We start from the raw sequence: 16609 nt of genomic DNA on the forward strand, positions 1-16609 counted from the left end.
GAACTTGCACAATTGGTGGCTGACTAAATACTTTTTTGCCCCACTCTATTTGAAAATAATCTCTGTTTGAGCTTAGTTGTGGTCAATTTGCAGTGGACAAATGATAATAATTATGTTCTGGTCCCCCGACCATCCGCTCTGACGTTATCTCTGGGCATTCAAATTGGCATCGATAAAATGCAACCATGTTCATTATTCGTAGCTTATGCCTGCCCATACTATAACCCCACCACCACCATGGGGCTCTCTGTTCACAATGCTGACATCAGCAAACCGCTTGCCCTCACTACGTGTCGTCTGACTGGTACAGTTGAAATCGGGATTCATCCGTGAAGAGAACACTTCTCCAGCGTGCCAGTGGCCATCCGAGGTGATCGCTTGCCCAGTGAAGTCAGTTACAACGCCAAACTGCAGTCCGGTCAAGACCCTGGCAGGGACGACGAGCACGCAGATGACCTTCCCTGAAAAGGTTTCTGACAGTGCAGAAAATCTTTGTTTGTGCAGAACTTTTTTTCGTGGTATCATTTTTTGTGGTATCCAATTGGCAGTTACAGTCTTGTCCCATTGCTGCAACTTCCCTACGGACTCGGGAGAGGTGAAGGTCGAGAGCCATCCGTCCATCCGAAACACAACCCTGCCAAACTGCACTGCTCGCTTAACCCGGAAGCCAGCGACACCAATGTCTCAGAGGAAACACTATCCAGCTGGTGACCAAAGTGCTTGCAGGTGCCTGGTCCGCCACAAAGAGTCAATAGAGTGCAATGAGACAAGGAAATCCCGGCCGGCCTTACCCTCCCATAACCCGGATGACACTGGGCCAATTATGCGCCGCCTCATGGGTCTCCCGGTCACGGCCGGCTGTGACACAGCATGGGATCAAACCCAGATCTGTAGTTACGCCTCAAGCACTGCGATGCAGTGCCTTAGACTGCTGTGCCACTCAGGAGGCTGTCCAGGTGGCTGGTCTCAGACGATCCCGCAGGTGAAGAAGCCGGATGTGGAGGTCCTGGGCTGCCATGGTTACACCTGGTCTGGGGTTGTGAGGCCGGTTGGACGTACTGCCAAATCCTCTAAAATGACATTGGAGGCAGCTTAGGGTAGAGAAATGAACATTAAATTATCTGGCAACAGCTCTGGTGGACATTCCTGCAGTCAGCATGCCAGTTACACGCTCCCTCAACTTAAAGGGATGTAAACAAATTTGTGCACAACATTTGAGAGAAATAAGCTTTTCATTTGTAGGATATTTAATTTCAGCTCATGAAACATGGGACCAACACTTTACATGTTGCGTTTATATTTTTGTTCAATATAGTTGCCTACCCCTGCTGTAGAGACTTGGCTGTATGAGTTTCTGAATAGTTGTTGAGCTCACCGGAGCCACTGACACACACAATCAAATCAGCTTTCATATCTACAACAAACATAAATGTAACTTTTGCCCAAATGTATACATACAGTATTTACTATACATGTTCAATTCAGAAAGACAGACGGAGAGACAGAGAGACAGAGAGAGAGAGAGAGAGACAGAGACAGAGAGATGGAGAGAGAGAGACAGAGAGACAGAGAGAGAGAGAGAGAGAGATGGAGAGAGAGAGAGAGAGAGAGAGAGAGAGAGAGAGAGAGAGAGAGAGACGGAGAGAGAGAGACGGAGAGACAGAGAGATGGAGAGAGAGACGGAGAGAGAGAGAGAGACGGAGAGAGAGACGGAGAGAGAGAGACAGAGACAGAGAGAGAGAAACAGACAGACAGAGATGCCCCTTGAAATTAGTGGATTCGGCAATTTCAACCACACTAATTGCTGACAGGTGTATAAAATGGAGCACACCGCCATGCAATCTCCAGACAAACATTGGCAGTAGAATGGCCTTACTGATGAGCTCAGTGACTTTCAATGTGGCACCATCATAGGATACAATCTTTCCAAAAATCACTTCGTCAAATTTCTGCCCTGCTAGAACTGCCCAGTCAACTGTAAGTGCTGTTATTGTGAAGTGGAAACGTCTAGGAGCAACAGCGGCTTGGACGCGAGGTGGCAAGCCACACAAGGACACAGAACTGGACCACCGAGTGTTGACACGCGTAGCGTGTAAAAATCATCTGTCCTCAGCTGCAACACTCACTACAGAGTTCCAAACTGCCTCTGGAAGCAATGAGTTTTCATGGCCAAGCAGCCTCACACAAGCCTAAGATCAACATGCACAATGCCAAGCATTGGCTCGAAGGGTGTAAAGCCATTGAGCAGTGGAAACGCGTTCTCTGGAGTGATGAATCACGCTTCACCATCTGGCAGTCCGACAGACAAATCTTTGTTTGGTGGATGCTAGAACCCCACCTGACCGAATACATAATGCCAACTGTAAAATTTGGTGGAGGAGGAATAATGGTCTGGGGATGTTTTTCATGGTTCCGGCTTGGCCCCTTAGTTCCAGTAAAAATACATCTTAATGCTATAGCATACAATGACAATCTTGACAATTCTTTGCTTCTAACTTTGTGGCAACAGTTTGGGGAAGGCCCTTTCCTGTTTCAGCATTACAATGCCACCATGCACAAAGACAGGTCAATACAGAAATGGTCTGTTGAGATCGGTGTGGAAGAACTTTATTGGCCTGCACAGAGCCCTAACCTGAACCCCAAAGAACACCTTGGGGAAGAATTGTGGAATGCCCAACATCAGTGCCCGACCTTTACGAATGCTCTTGGCTGGATGAAAGCATGTCCCCGCAGCAACGTTCCAACATTTAGTGGAAAGCCTTTCCATAAGTGTGCAGGGTGTTATAGCAACAAAGGGGGGACCAACTCCATATTAATGCCCATGATATTGCAATTAGTTGTTCGACGAGCAGGTGTCCACATACTTTTGGTCAGGTAGTTTGTTACGTTTCGTGTGGTATGTATTAATTTGTGGATGTCAATCATCCATATTGTATGCTAGGAATTGCAATTCGTACAATATGTTACAAATTCCAATTTGTTGTGGCTAACGTTAGGAGTTAGGTTAAAGGGTTTTCACTTTATTAAGTAACCTGTCTTGTGTAACCATAACAAACCTAATATTTCATACTAATTGGAGTACCCGGGATTTACGTTTACTATGTTTAGTCAGGCTGTGTTCCATTGAAATATAAACCTTCAGACTCTTATGAAAAATATTCAAATTCACCCAGGTCTTCTCCTAGTAGGGTTGACTTGTTTATTTCATCTTATAAATTGCAATCTGCCTCAAAGTTACAAAACTTTGGTTTATTATTATTTTTTAAATAGTGTCAATTGTCTGAAAGCTGGGATCCTAGAGAGATAAAGTGTTATTGAGTTGTATAAGATTCTGTCCGTCTAAATCTGTATTACATCCAGATTATGGCCTGGTGCTTCAGGAGGGACAAGAGGTGGTTATACTACTGCTGGGAGATAGTCCTGCTTCAACATGTATCCATCGTGTGTGTCCTCAGCCTCAGCCCAGAGAGCAGGTAGACACCCACCTGCAGTCAGGCACTGGATAAAAACAGTCAATGTCCGCAGTCAGCACAGCAAAACATTGTGCCCATCCTCTCCCCCCCACACTACTAAGACCTGTCCCAAATACACCCTATTCCCTACGTAGTGCACCGTATGGAACAGGGTGCCATTTGGGACGTGCCCTGTGCCTGGCCGTGAGCTTTAGGGAGGGAACAGGTGGTTGTGTTATGGTTAAGTCTTGTCCCCTCCACCCCTCCCCCTGCTCTCCAGGCCCCCTCTGTGCCATCATTATGTGCTACTGCCCCCTACTGAGGAGCGATGGCTGTGCGCACCACAAGGTCACGGTTATGTCGCAATCATATCCTTCCTTTCTCCCGAAGTGTGCACTTGTTCACTTCCCTTCAAGGATTTGTAAGGAAATTACTGATATATGAAAACTCCCTCTCGACTATACCTACACCAATCCAATGCTTTTACATTTGTGTGGAGTAGTAAACAAGTGCACACTTCAGCAGGAAGGAGAGCTCATTGGGGCACACCCAGGTTCTGGGAAGGGAGAAGGTAGGCAGGGGAGCACTTACGCCCTCCCTCAGAGTGCCCGGACTGGGTTGAGAGGATCGATCCCACCACCATGTAACCATGAGCCCCCACAGGCCCACAAAACAAACATTAGAGACATCTTCCTTGGTGTGTGTGTCACAGTTTGTATGCGTGTGTGTTTGATGGACGGCGAGAGGAAAGCAGGGGTCTAAGTTAACGGGAGGTAAATAGAGAAGGACTGCAGTAACCCCTCAACAGAAACACCTGGTGCTGAGTTGTGTATGTGTTTATAAAACTCCTACTAGCACTGACTTTACTGATGACAACTTACTTTATGACTGATGTGTGGTTGTCTCACCCAGCTATCTTAAGATGAATTAACTTATTGTAGGTTGCTCTGGGTAAGAGTGTCTGCTACAAAATAATGTACGGGCTGAGCGGAGGGAGAGGAGATGAGAGGTCTGTACGGGCTGTGTGGAGGAGGGAGAGGTCTGTATGGAGGAGGGTGAGGAGAGGTCTGTACGAGCTGTGCGGAGGAGACATGGTGAGGTCTGTACGAGCTGTGCGGAGGAGACATGGTGAGGTCTGTACAGGCTGAGCAGAGGAGACATGGTGAGGTCTGTACGAGCTGTGCGGAGGAGACATGGTGAGGTCTGTACGGGCTGAGCAGAGGAGACATGGTGAGGTCTGTACGGGCTGAGCAGAGGAGACATGGTGAGGTCTGTACGGGCTGAGCAGAGGAGACATGGTGAGGTCTGTGCGGAGGAGACATGGTGAGGTCTGTGCGGAGGAGACATGGTGAGGTCTGTGCGGAGGAGACATGGTGAGGTCTGTGCGGAGGAGACATGGTGAGGTCTGTACAGGCTGAGCGGAGGAGACATGGTGAGGTCTGTACGGGCTGAGCAGAGGAGACATGGTGAGGTCTGTGCGGGCTGAGCAGAGGAGACATGGTGAGGTCTGTGCGGGCTGAGCAGAGGAGACATGGTGAGGTCTGTGAGGGCTGAGCGGAAGAGACATGGTGAGGTCTGTGCGGAGGAGACATGGTGAGGTCTGTGCGGAGGAGACATGGTGAGGTCTGTGCGGGCTGAGCAGAAGAGACATGGTGAGGTCTGTGCGGAAGAGACATGGTGAGGTCTGTGCGGAGGAGACATGGTGAGGTCTGTGCGGAGGAGACATGGTGAGGTCTGTGCGGAAGAGACATGGTGAGGTCTGTGCGGAGGAGACATGGTGAGGTCTGTGCGGAAGAGACATGGTGAGGTCTGAGCAGAGGAGACATGGTGAGGTCTGTGCGGGCTGAGCAGAAGAGACATGGTGAGGTCTGTGCGGGCTGAGCAGAGGAGACATGGTGAGGTCTGTGCGAGCTGAGCGGAAGAGACATGGTGAGGTCTGTGCGGAGGAGACATGGTGAGGTCTGTGCGGAGGAGACATGGTGAGGTCTGTGCGGAGGAGACATGGTGAGGTCTGTGCGGAGGAGACATGGTGAGGTCTGTACGGGCTGAGCAGAAGAGACATGGTGAGGTCTGTGCGGAAGAGACATGGTGAGGTCTGTGCGGAAGAGACATGGTGAGGTCTGTGCGGAGGAGACATGGTGAGGTCTGTGCGGAGGAGACATGGTGAGGTCTGTGCGGAAGAGACATGGTGAGGTCTGTGCGGAGGAGACATGGTGAGGTCTGTCGGGCTGAGCAGAAGAGACATGGTGAGGTCTGTGCGGAAGAGACATGGTGAGGTCTGTGCGGAGGAGACATGGTGAGGTCTGTGCGGAGGAGACATGGTGAGGTCTGTGCGGAGGAGACATGGTGAGGTCTGTACGGGCTGAGCAGAAGAGACATGGTGAGGTCTGTACGGGCTGAGCAGAGGAGACATGGTGAGGTCTGTGCGGAGGAGACATGGTGAGGTCTGTACGGGCTGAGCAGAGGAGACATGGTGAGGTCTGTGCGGAGGAGACATGGTGAGGTCTGTGCGGAGGAGACATGGTGAGGTCTGTACGGGCTGAGCAGAAGAGACATGGTGAGGTCTGTACGGGCTGAGCAGAGGAGACATGGTGAGGTCTGTGCGGGCTGAGCAGAGGAGACATGGTGAGGTCTGTGCGGAGGAGACATGGTGAGGTCTGTGCGGAGGAGACATGGTGAGGTCTGTGCGGGCTGAGCAGAGGAGACATGGTGAGGTCTGTGCGGAGGAGACATGGTGAGGTCTGTACGGGCTGAGCAGAAGAGACATGGTGAGGTCTGTACGGGCTGAGCAGAGGAGACATGGTGAGGTCTGTGCGGAGGAGACATGGTGAGGTCTGTACGGGCTGAGCAGAGGAGACATGGTGAGGTCTGTGCGGAGGAGACATGGTGAGGTCTGTACGGGCTGAGCAGAGGAGACATGGTGAGGTCTGTACGGGCTGAGCAGAGGAGACATGGTGAGGTCTGTGCGGGCTGAGCAGAGGAGACATGGTGAGGTCTGTGAGGGCTGAGCGGAAGAGACATGGTGAGGTCTGTGCGGAGGAGACATGGTGAGGTCTGTGCGGAGGAGACATGGTGAGGTCTGTGCGGGCTGAGCAGAAGAGACATGGTGAGGTCTGTGCGGAAGAGACATGGTGAGGTCTGTGCGGAGGAGACATGGTGAGGTCTGTGCGGAGGAGACATGGTGAGGTCTGTGCGGAAGAGACATGGTGAGGTCTGTGCGGAGGAGACATGGTGAGGTCTGTGCGGAAGAGACATGGTGAGGTCTGAGCAGAGGAGACATGGTGAGGTCTGTGCGGGCTGAGCAGAAGAGATATGGTGAGGTCTGTGCGGGCTGAGCAGAGGAGACATGGTGAGGTCTGTGCGAGCTGAGCGGAAGAGACATGGTGAGGTCTGTGCGGAGGAGACATGGTGAGGTCTGTGCGGAGGAGACATGGTGAGGTCTGTGCGGAGGAGACATGGTGAGGTCTGTGCGGAGGAGACATGGTGAGGTCTGTACGGGCTGAGCAGAAGAGACATGGTGAGGTCTGTGCGGAAGAGACATGGTGAGGTCTGTGCGGAAGAGACATGGTGAGGTCTGTGCGGAGGAGACATGGTGAGGTCTGTGCGGAGGAGACATGGTGAGGTCTGTGCGGAAGAGACATGGTGAGGTCTGTGCGGAGGAGACATGGTGAGGTCTGTACGGGCTGAGCAGAAGAGACATGGTGAGGTCTGTGCGGAAGAGACATGGTGAGGTCTGTGCGGAGGAGACATGGTGAGGTCTGTGCGGAGGAGACATGGTGAGGTCTGTGCGGAGGAGACATGGTGAGGTCTGTACGGGCTGAGCAGAAGAGACATGGTGAGGTCTGTACGGGCTGAGCAGAGGAGACATGGTGAGGTCTGTGCGGAGGAGACATGGTGAGGTCTGTACGGGCTGAGCAGAGGAGACATGGTGAGGTCTGTGCGGAGGAGACATGGTGAGGTCTGTGCGGAGGAGACATGGTGAGGTCTGTACGGGCTGAGCAGAAGAGACATGGTGAGGTCTGTACGGGCTGAGCAGAGGAGACATGGTGAGGTCTGTGCGGGCTGAGCAGAGGAGACATGGTGAGGTCTGTGCGGAGGAGACATGGTGAGGTCTGTGCGGAGGAGACATGGTGAGGTCTGTGCGGGCTGAGCAGAGGAGACATGGTGAGGTCTGTGCGGAGGAGACATGGTGAGGTCTGTACGGGCTGAGCAGAGGAGACATGGTGAGGTCTGTGCGGAAGAGACATGGTGAGGTCTGTGCGGAGGAGACATGGTGAGGTCTGTGCGGAGGAGACATGGTGAGGTCTGTGCGGAAGAGACATGGTGAGGTCTGTGCGGAGGAGACATGGTGAGGTCTGTGCGGAAGAGACATGGTGAGGTCTGAGCAGAGGAGACATGGTGAGGTCTGTGCGGGCTGAGCAGAAGAGACATGGTGAGGTCTGTGCGGGCTGAGCAGAGGAGACATGGTGAGGTCTGTGCGAGCTGAGCGGAAGAGACATGGTGAGGTCTGTGCGGAGGAGACATGGTGAGGTCTGTGCGGAGGAGACATGGTGAGGTCTGTGCGGAGGAGACATGGTGAGGTCTGTGCGGAGGAGACATGGTGAGGTCTGTACGGGCTGAGCAGAAGAGACATGGTGAGGTCTGTGCGGAAGAGACATGGTGAGGTCTGTGCGGAAGAGACATGGTGAGGTCTGTGCGGAGGAGACATGGTGAGGTCTGTCGGAGGAGACATGGTGAGGTCTGTGCGGAAGAGACATGGTGAGGTCTGTGCGGAGGAGACATGGTGAGGTCTGTACGGGCTGAGCAGAAGAGACATGGTGAGGTCTGTGCGGAAGAGACATGGTGAGGTCTGTGCGGAGGAGACATGGTGAGGTCTGTGCGGAGGAGACATGGTGAGGTCTGTGCGGAGGAGACATGGTGAGGTCTGTACGGGCTGAGCAGAAGAGACATGGTGAGGTCTGTACGGGCTGAGCAGAGGAGACATGGTGAGGTCTGTGCGGAGGAGACATGGTGAGGTCTGTACGGGCTGAGCAGAGGAGACATGGTGAGGTCTGTGCGGAGGAGACATGGTGAGGTCTGTGCGGAGGAGACATGGTGAGGTCTGTACGGGCTGAGCAGAAGAGACATGGTGAGGTCTGTACGGGCTGAGCAGAGGAGACATGGTGAGGTCTGTGCGGGCTGAGCAGAGGAGACATGGTGAGGTCTGTGCGGAGGAGACATGGTGAGGTCTGTGCGGAGGAGACATGGTGAGGTCTGTGCGGGCTGAGCAGAGGAGACATGGTGAGGTCTGTGCGGAGGAGACATGGTGAGGTCTGTACGGGCTGAGCAGAAGAGACATGGTGAGGTCTGTACGGGCTGAGCAGAGGAGACATGGTGAGGTCTGTGCGGAGGAGACATGGTGAGGTCTGTACGGGCTGAGCAGAGGAGACATGGTGAGGTCTGTGCGGAGGAGACATGGTGAGGTCTGTACGGGCTGAGCAGAGGAGACATGGTGAGGTCTGTACGGGCTGAGCAGAGGAGACATGGTGAGGTCTGTGCGGGCTGAGCAGAGGAGACATGGTGAGGTCTGTGAGGGCTGAGCGGAAGAGACATGGTGAGGTCTGTGCGGAGGAGACATGGTGAGGTCTGTGCGGAGGAGACATGGTGAGGTCTGTGCGGGCTGAGCAGAAGAGACATGGTGAGGTCTGTGCGGAAGAGACATGGTGAGGTCTGTGCGGAGGAGACATGGTGAGGTCTGTGCGGAGGAGACATGGTGAGGTCTGTGCGGAAGAGACATGGTGAGGTCTGTGCGGAGGAGACATGGTGAGGTCTGTGCGGAAGAGACATGGTGAGGTCTGAGCAGAGGAGACATGGTGAGGTCTGTGCGGGCTGAGCAGAAGAGATATGGTGAGGTCTGTGCGGGCTGAGCAGAGGAGACATGGTGAGGTCTGTGCGAGCTGAGCGGAAGAGACATGGTGAGGTCTGTGCGGAGGAGACATGGTGAGGTCTGTGCGGAGGAGACATGGTGAGGTCTGTGCGGATGGTGAGGTCTGTGCGGAGGAGACATGGTGAGGTCTGTACGGGCTGAGCAGAAGAGACATGGTGAGGTCTGTGCGGAAGAGACATGGTGAGGTCTGTGCGGAAGAGACATGGTGAGGTCTGTGCGGAGGAGACATGGTGAGGTCTGTGCGGAGGAGACATGGTGAGGTCTGTGCGGAAGAGACATGGTGAGGTCTGTGCGGAGGAGACATGGTGAGGTCTGTACGGGCTGAGCAGAAGAGACATGGTGAGGTCTGTGCGGAAGAGACATGGTGAGGTCTGTGCGGAGGAGACATGGTGAGGTCTGTGCGGAGGAGACATGGTGAGGTCTGTGCGGAGGAGACATGGTGAGGTCTGTACGGGCTGAGCAGAAGAGACATGGTGAGGTCTGTACGGGCTGAGCAGAGGAGACATGGTGAGGTCTGTGCGGAGGAGACATGGTGAGGTCTGTACGGGCTGAGCAGAGGAGACATGGTGAGGTCTGTGCGGAGGAGACATGGTGAGGTCTGTGCGGAGGAGACATGGTGAGGTCTGTACGGGCTGAGCAGAAGAGACATGGTGAGGTCTGTACGGGCTGAGCAGAGGAGACATGGTGAGGTCTGTGCGGGCTGAGCAGAGGAGACATGGTGAGGTCTGTGCGGAGGAGACATGGTGAGGTCTGTGCGGAGGAGACATGGTGAGGTCTGTGCGGGCTGAGCAGAGGAGACATGGTGAGGTCTGTGCGGAGGAGACATGGTGAGGTCTGTACGGGCTGAGCAGAAGAGACATGGTGAGGTCTGTACGGGCTGAGCAGAGGAGACATGGTGAGGTCTGTGCGGAGGAGACATGGTGAGGTCTGTACGGGCTGAGCAGAGGAGACATGGTGAGGTCTGTGCGGAGGAGACATGGTGAGGTCTGTGCGGAGGAGACATGGTGAGGTCTGTACGGGCTGAGCAGAAGAGACATGGTGAGGTCTGTACGGGCTGAGCAGAGGAGACATGGTGAGGTCTGTGCGGGCTGAGCAGAGGAGACATGGTGAGGTCTGTGCGGGCTGAGCAGAGAGGACATGGTGAGGTCTGTGCGGAGGAGACATGGTGAGGTCTGTGCGGAGGAGACATGGTGACGTCTGTACGGGCTGAGCAGAAGAGACATTGTGAGGTCTGTGCGGAAGAGACATGGTGAGGTCTGTGCGGAGGAGACATGGTGAGGTCTGTGCGGAGGAGACATGGTGAGGTCTGTGCGGAAGAGACATGGTGAGGTCTGTGCGGAGGAGACATGGTGAGGTCTGTACGGGCTGAGCAGAAGAGACATGGTGAGGTCTGTGCGGAGGAGACATGGTGAGGTCTGTGCGGAGGAGACATGGTGAGGTCTGTGCGGAAGAGACATGGTGAGGTCTGTGCGGAGGAGACATGGTGAGGTCTGTGCGGAAGAGACATGGTGAGGTCTGAGCAGAGGAGACATGGTGAGGTCTGTGCGGGCTGAGCAGAAGAGACATGGTGAGGTCTGTGCGGGCTGAGCAGAGGAGACATGGTGAGGTCTGTGCGGGCTGAGCAGAGGAGACATGGTGAGGTCTGTGCGGAGGAGACATAGTGAGGTCTGTGCGGAGGAGACATGGTGAGGTCTGTACGGGCTGAGCAGAAGAGACATGGTGAGGTCTGTGCGGAGGAGACATGGTGAGGTCTGTGCGGAAGAGACATGGTGAGGTCTGTGCGGAAGAGACATGGTGAGGTCTGTGCGGAAGAGACATGGTGAGGTCTGTATGGAGGAGACATGGTGAGGTCTGTATGGAGGAGACATGGTGAGGTCTGTATGGAGGAGACATGGTGAGGTCTGTATGGAGGAGACATGGTGAGGTCTGTATGGAGGAGACATGGTGAGGTCTGTATGGAGGAGACATGGTGAGGTCTGTATGGAGGAGACATGGTGAGGTCTGTATGGAGGAGACATGGTGAGGTCTGTATGGAGGAGACATGGTGAGGTCTGTATGGAGGAGACATGGTGAGGTCTGTACGAGCTGTGCGGAGGAGACATGGTGAGGTCTGTACGGGCTGAGCAGAGGAGACATGGTGAGGTCTGTACGGGCTGAGCAGAGGAGACATGGTGAGGTCTGTACGGGCTGAGCAGAGGAGACATGGTGAGGTCTGTACGGGCTGAGCAGAGGAGACATGGTGAGGTCTGTACGGAGGAGACATGGTGAGGTCTGTACGGGCTGAGCAGAGGAGACATGGTGAGGTCTGTACGGGCTGAGCAGAGGAGACATGGTGAGGTCTGTACGGGCTGAGCAGAGGAGACATGGTGAGGTCTGTACGGAGGAGACATGGTGAGGTCTGTGCGGAGGAGACATGGTGAGGTCTGTGCGGAGGAGACATGGTGAGGTCTGTGCGGAGGAGACATGGTGAGGTCTGTGCGGAGGAGACATGGTGAGGTCTGTACGGAGGAGACATGGTGAGGTCTGTGCGGAGGAGACATGGTGAGGTCTGTGCGGAGGAGACATGGTGAGGTCTGTGCGGAGGAGACATGGTGAGGTCTGTACGGGCTGAGCGGAGGAGACATGGTGAGGTGGACAATCTATATAAACAAATACATTTCAGGCGACAAAAGTTTTTAGGTTTTTGGAAATAAGCAGAGGTTGCACTTTCAAAGTAAGAAGATGGTAGTACACTGTTATTATCAGGTGAGGTGATTTAATCAATAATAAATCATACGCCAAGTGTAGGAAACATTAAGAACACCTAATATTCCATTGCACCCTCATTTGCCCCCAGAACAGCCTCAATGTTGGGGCATGGACTCTACAAGGTGTCGAAAGCATTTCACATGGATTCTGGCCATGTTGACTCGAATGCTTCCCACAGTTGTGTCAAGTTGGCTGGTAGTGGATCTTTACTCTGAATAGCTCATTCCATATCATTGCACAGATGCTCAATTGGATTGAGATCTGGTTACTGGTCAAGCCACTGCGGCAAATTGAATTCAATGTCATGTTTGTGGATTCATTCCTGGCCAATCCTATCCTTGTGGCATGGTTCATTATCTCGCTGAAAAGGTATTTCCAGGTGGATAGACTGCTGCAATAAAGGGATGCACCTGATTGGCAATGACGTTCAGATATCCTGTGGCATTCAAACGTTGCTCCACTTTTATCAAGGGGTCCAATGTGTGCAATGAAAACACACCCCACACCACAACCAGCCTGACATTTTGACACGCAGAATGATGGATGCATGTACTCCATACTCTAGTCCTCTCATCAGCATGAAACAGCAGTAAGTGGGATTCATCAGCACAGGCAATATTTTTCCAAATCTCCAGTATTGTTCCTTAGCCCAATACAACAGCAGTTTCTTGTTTTTTCCTGAAAGACGTTCAACTCTAAGGTTGTCAATTGCCATACCCCATTCTTGTCAAGGTACAAAAAGTTGTGCAATATTTTATGGGTCTTTGGGCACCAATGTTGTACTGAAATGTCAGTTGACTAACTGTAGCCCGTCTGTTGCTCCGCACAATTCGTGTCAGCCTCCTTTGTCCCCATTAATCAATTAACCATTTTCGACCACTGGCCTGCAGTTGGCTGGATGTTCTTTGAGTGGTGGACCATTCTTAATACACACAGGAAACTGTTGAGGGTGAAAATCTCAGCAGCGTTGCAGTTCTCGACAATCAAAGTGGTGCACATGGCACCTACTACCATAACCTGTTCAAAGGCACTTCAATCTTTTGTCTTGCTTATTCACCCTCTTGACTAGCAAACACAATCCATGTCTCAATTGTTTCAAGGCTTAAAAAATCCTTCTTTAACTGGTCTCTTCCCCTTCATCTACACTGATTGAAGTGGATTTCACAAGTGACATCAATAAGGGATTTTAGCTTACACCTGGATTCACCTGGTCAGCCTGTCATGGAAAGAGCAGTTGTTCCTAAGGTTTGGTCCAAAGTGTGACCACATCAAACCAAAAAAGAAGAGGGTATTCTTGATCAGTAATAGAGGTACTATTCCACACAGACTCGTCTTTTGAAACATTGGGCAGAAAAGTAGCCTTTGGAAAACACTGAATACAACGGTAAAATAGTTAACTTTATCAGTAATACAGAGGCACTAATGACTAATCCATGTCTGACCATCTCTTTTCACCAAATGTGAACAGAATGACCGTTAAACTCTAATCTCCTCACAGTCTCTTGACCCAGAGTACTGTTCGCCCTAGTTTCCAGTTACAAAAGTTAGACACAGTCGGCCCCTTTTGGGACGGTTTCCGCAAATCATGTCACTTAATTTGCAGTCCTGCACATCAGCCATAATTAGTTCACTATGAAGCTGTGGCCACCTGCCTGGGGTCCGACCCACCGGGGGAGGAGAGGGGGAGAAAGAGGAGTGGATAAGCAAAAGGGGGAGACTACGGGAGGGAATGGGTGAAGCTAGGAGGGAAGAGGAGAGTGAGGGATGGGAGGAGAGAGGGGATGGGAAGAGATGGGAGGAGAGATGGGAGGAGAGGGGATGGGAAGAGGAGAGATGGGAGGAGAGAGAGGGGATGGGAAGAGGAGAGATGGGAGAGGGATGGGAGGAGAGAGGAGGGATGGGGGGAGAGATGGGGCAGCTGGATGACATAACAGATTCTTCTCCATTACAGGGCACGGAGAGGAGGAAGACAACTAGTTTTAATTTATTCTTGTGTTGAATATGGAAACTATTTAGGAAAAACTATTTAGGAAACCAAGTGTACTGTATGTGTGGGATGACAGAGGCATAGATGAACTTTTCCCCTAGTGCAGAGGTTCCCAAACTTGTTATAGTCCTGTACCCCTTCAAACATCCAACCTCCAGCTGCGTACCCCCTCTAGCGCACTTTCAAATTGTATTTTTGGCCATCATTGTAAGCCTGCCACACACACACACTATCAGATACATTTATTAAACATAACAATAAGTGTGAGTTTTTGTCACAACCCGGCTCGTGGGAAGTGAAAAAGAGCTCTAATAGGATGAGGGCACAAATAGTAATATAATAATCAACAATTTTGCTCTTTATTTAGCCATTTAATGCATAAAAACTTATTTGTTCATCAAAAAAATTGTGAATAACTCACCACAGGTTAATGAGAAGGGTGTGCTTGAAAGGATGCACATACAGTGGGGCAAAAAAGTATTTAGTCAGCCACCAATTGTGCAAGTTCTCCCACTTAAAAAGATGGGAGAGGCCTATAATTTTCATCATAGGTACACTTCAACTATGACAGACAAAATTAGAAGAAAAAAATCCAGAATATCACATTGTAGGATTTGAATGAATTTATTTGCAAATTATGGTGGAAAATAAGTATTTGGTCTCCTAGAAACGAGCAAGATTTCTGGCTCTCACAGATCTGTAACTCTTCTGTCCTCCACTCGTTACCTGTATTAATGGCACCTGTTTGAACTTGTTATCAGTATAAAAGACACCTGTCCACAACCTCACACAGTCACACTCCAAACTCCACTATGGCCAAGATCAAAGAGTTGTCAAAGGACACCAGAAACAATATTGTAGACCTGCACCAGTCTGGGAGGACTGAATCTGCAATAGGTAAGCAGCTTGGTTTGAAGAAATCAACTGTGGGAGCAATTATTAGGAAATGGAAGACATACAAGACCACTGATAATCTCCCTCGATCTGGGGCTCCACACAAGATCTCACCCCGTGCGGTCAAAATGATCACAAGAACGGTGAGCAAAAATCCCAGAATCACACGGGGGGACCTAGTGAATGACCTGCAGAGAGCTGGGACCAAAGTAGCAAAGCCTACCATCAGTAACACACTATGCCGCCAGGGACTCAAATCCTGCAGTGCCAGACGTGTCCCCCTGCTTAAGCCAGTACATGTCCAGGCCCATCTGAAGTTTGCTAGAGAGCATTTGGATGATCCAGAAGAAGATTGGGAAAATGTCATATGGTCAGATGAAACCAAAACAGAACTTTTTGGTAAAAACTCAACTCGTCGTGTTTGGAGGACAAAGAATGCTGAGTTGCATCCAAAGAACACCATACCTACTGTGAAGCATGGGGGTGGAAACATCATGCTTTGGGGCTGTTTTTCTGCAAAGGGACCAGGACGACTGATCCGTGTAAAGGAAAGAATGAATGGGGCCATGAATCGTGAGATTTTGAGTGAAAACCTCCTTCCATCAGAAAGGGCATTGAAGATGAAACGTGGCTGGGTCTTTCAGGATGACAATGATCCCAAACACACAGCCCGGGCAACGAAGGAGTGGCCTAGCCAGTCTCCAGATCTCAACCCCATAGAAAATCTTTGTAGGGAGTTGAAAGTCCGTGTTGCCTAGCAACAGCCCCAAAAAATTACTGCTCTAGAGGAGATCTGCATGGAGGAATGGGCCAAAATACCAGCAACAGTGTGTGAAAACCTTGTGAAGACTTACAGAAAACGTTTGACCTCTGTCATTGCCAACAAAGGGTATATAACAAAGTATTGAGATAAACTTTTGTTATTGACCAAATAGTTATTTTCCACCATAATTAGAAAATAAATTCATTACAAATCCTACAATGTGATTTTCTGGATTTTTTTCCCTCATTTTGTCTGTCATAGTTGAAGTGTACCTATGATGAAAATTACAGGCCTCTCTCATCCTTTTAAGTGGGAGAACTTGCACAATTGGTGGCTGACTAAATACTTTTTTGCCCCACTGTAATACACTGGCTTGTATGCGAAGCAGTAATTGTTTCAAAACAACTCCTGCCATGTCACTGATGTGTCATGAAACAGTGTTGTTTGATGAAGGCATTGTCCGTATGGGTTTTTGGGCTTCTTTCCCCCAGACATACCCACCGCAGCAGGAAGAATTAAGTCCTTCACAATAGTATGGGGCTTGCCTGTCCTAGCCACTCGGTAGCTCACCATATAGGACACTTCTTGACCCTTCTTATTAATGGTATCTTTTGCTTTTATATTTCTTATTACTCAAAAGTCATCTTTATTCTCACTCAAACTCCCGTAACTTATTTTTCAAAGTGTCTAAATGTTTCTAAATGTCTGCGCAAGAGTGAAGGTTCCCCGCGAGTCAGTAATGGTTAATGTGATTGGATGTTAATTATTTGACTAGGCTGCCTGTGTTTGACATTGTGTTGTTACTTCGCTGAACACTAGATGGTTTAACTTTTGGCAGT

The sequence above is a fragment of the Oncorhynchus gorbuscha genome, linkage group LG10 (genome assembly GCF_021184085.1).
Source record: "Oncorhynchus gorbuscha isolate QuinsamMale2020 ecotype Even-year linkage group LG10, OgorEven_v1.0, whole genome shotgun sequence".
Lineage (NCBI taxonomy): Eukaryota > Metazoa > Chordata > Actinopteri > Salmoniformes > Salmonidae > Oncorhynchus > Oncorhynchus gorbuscha.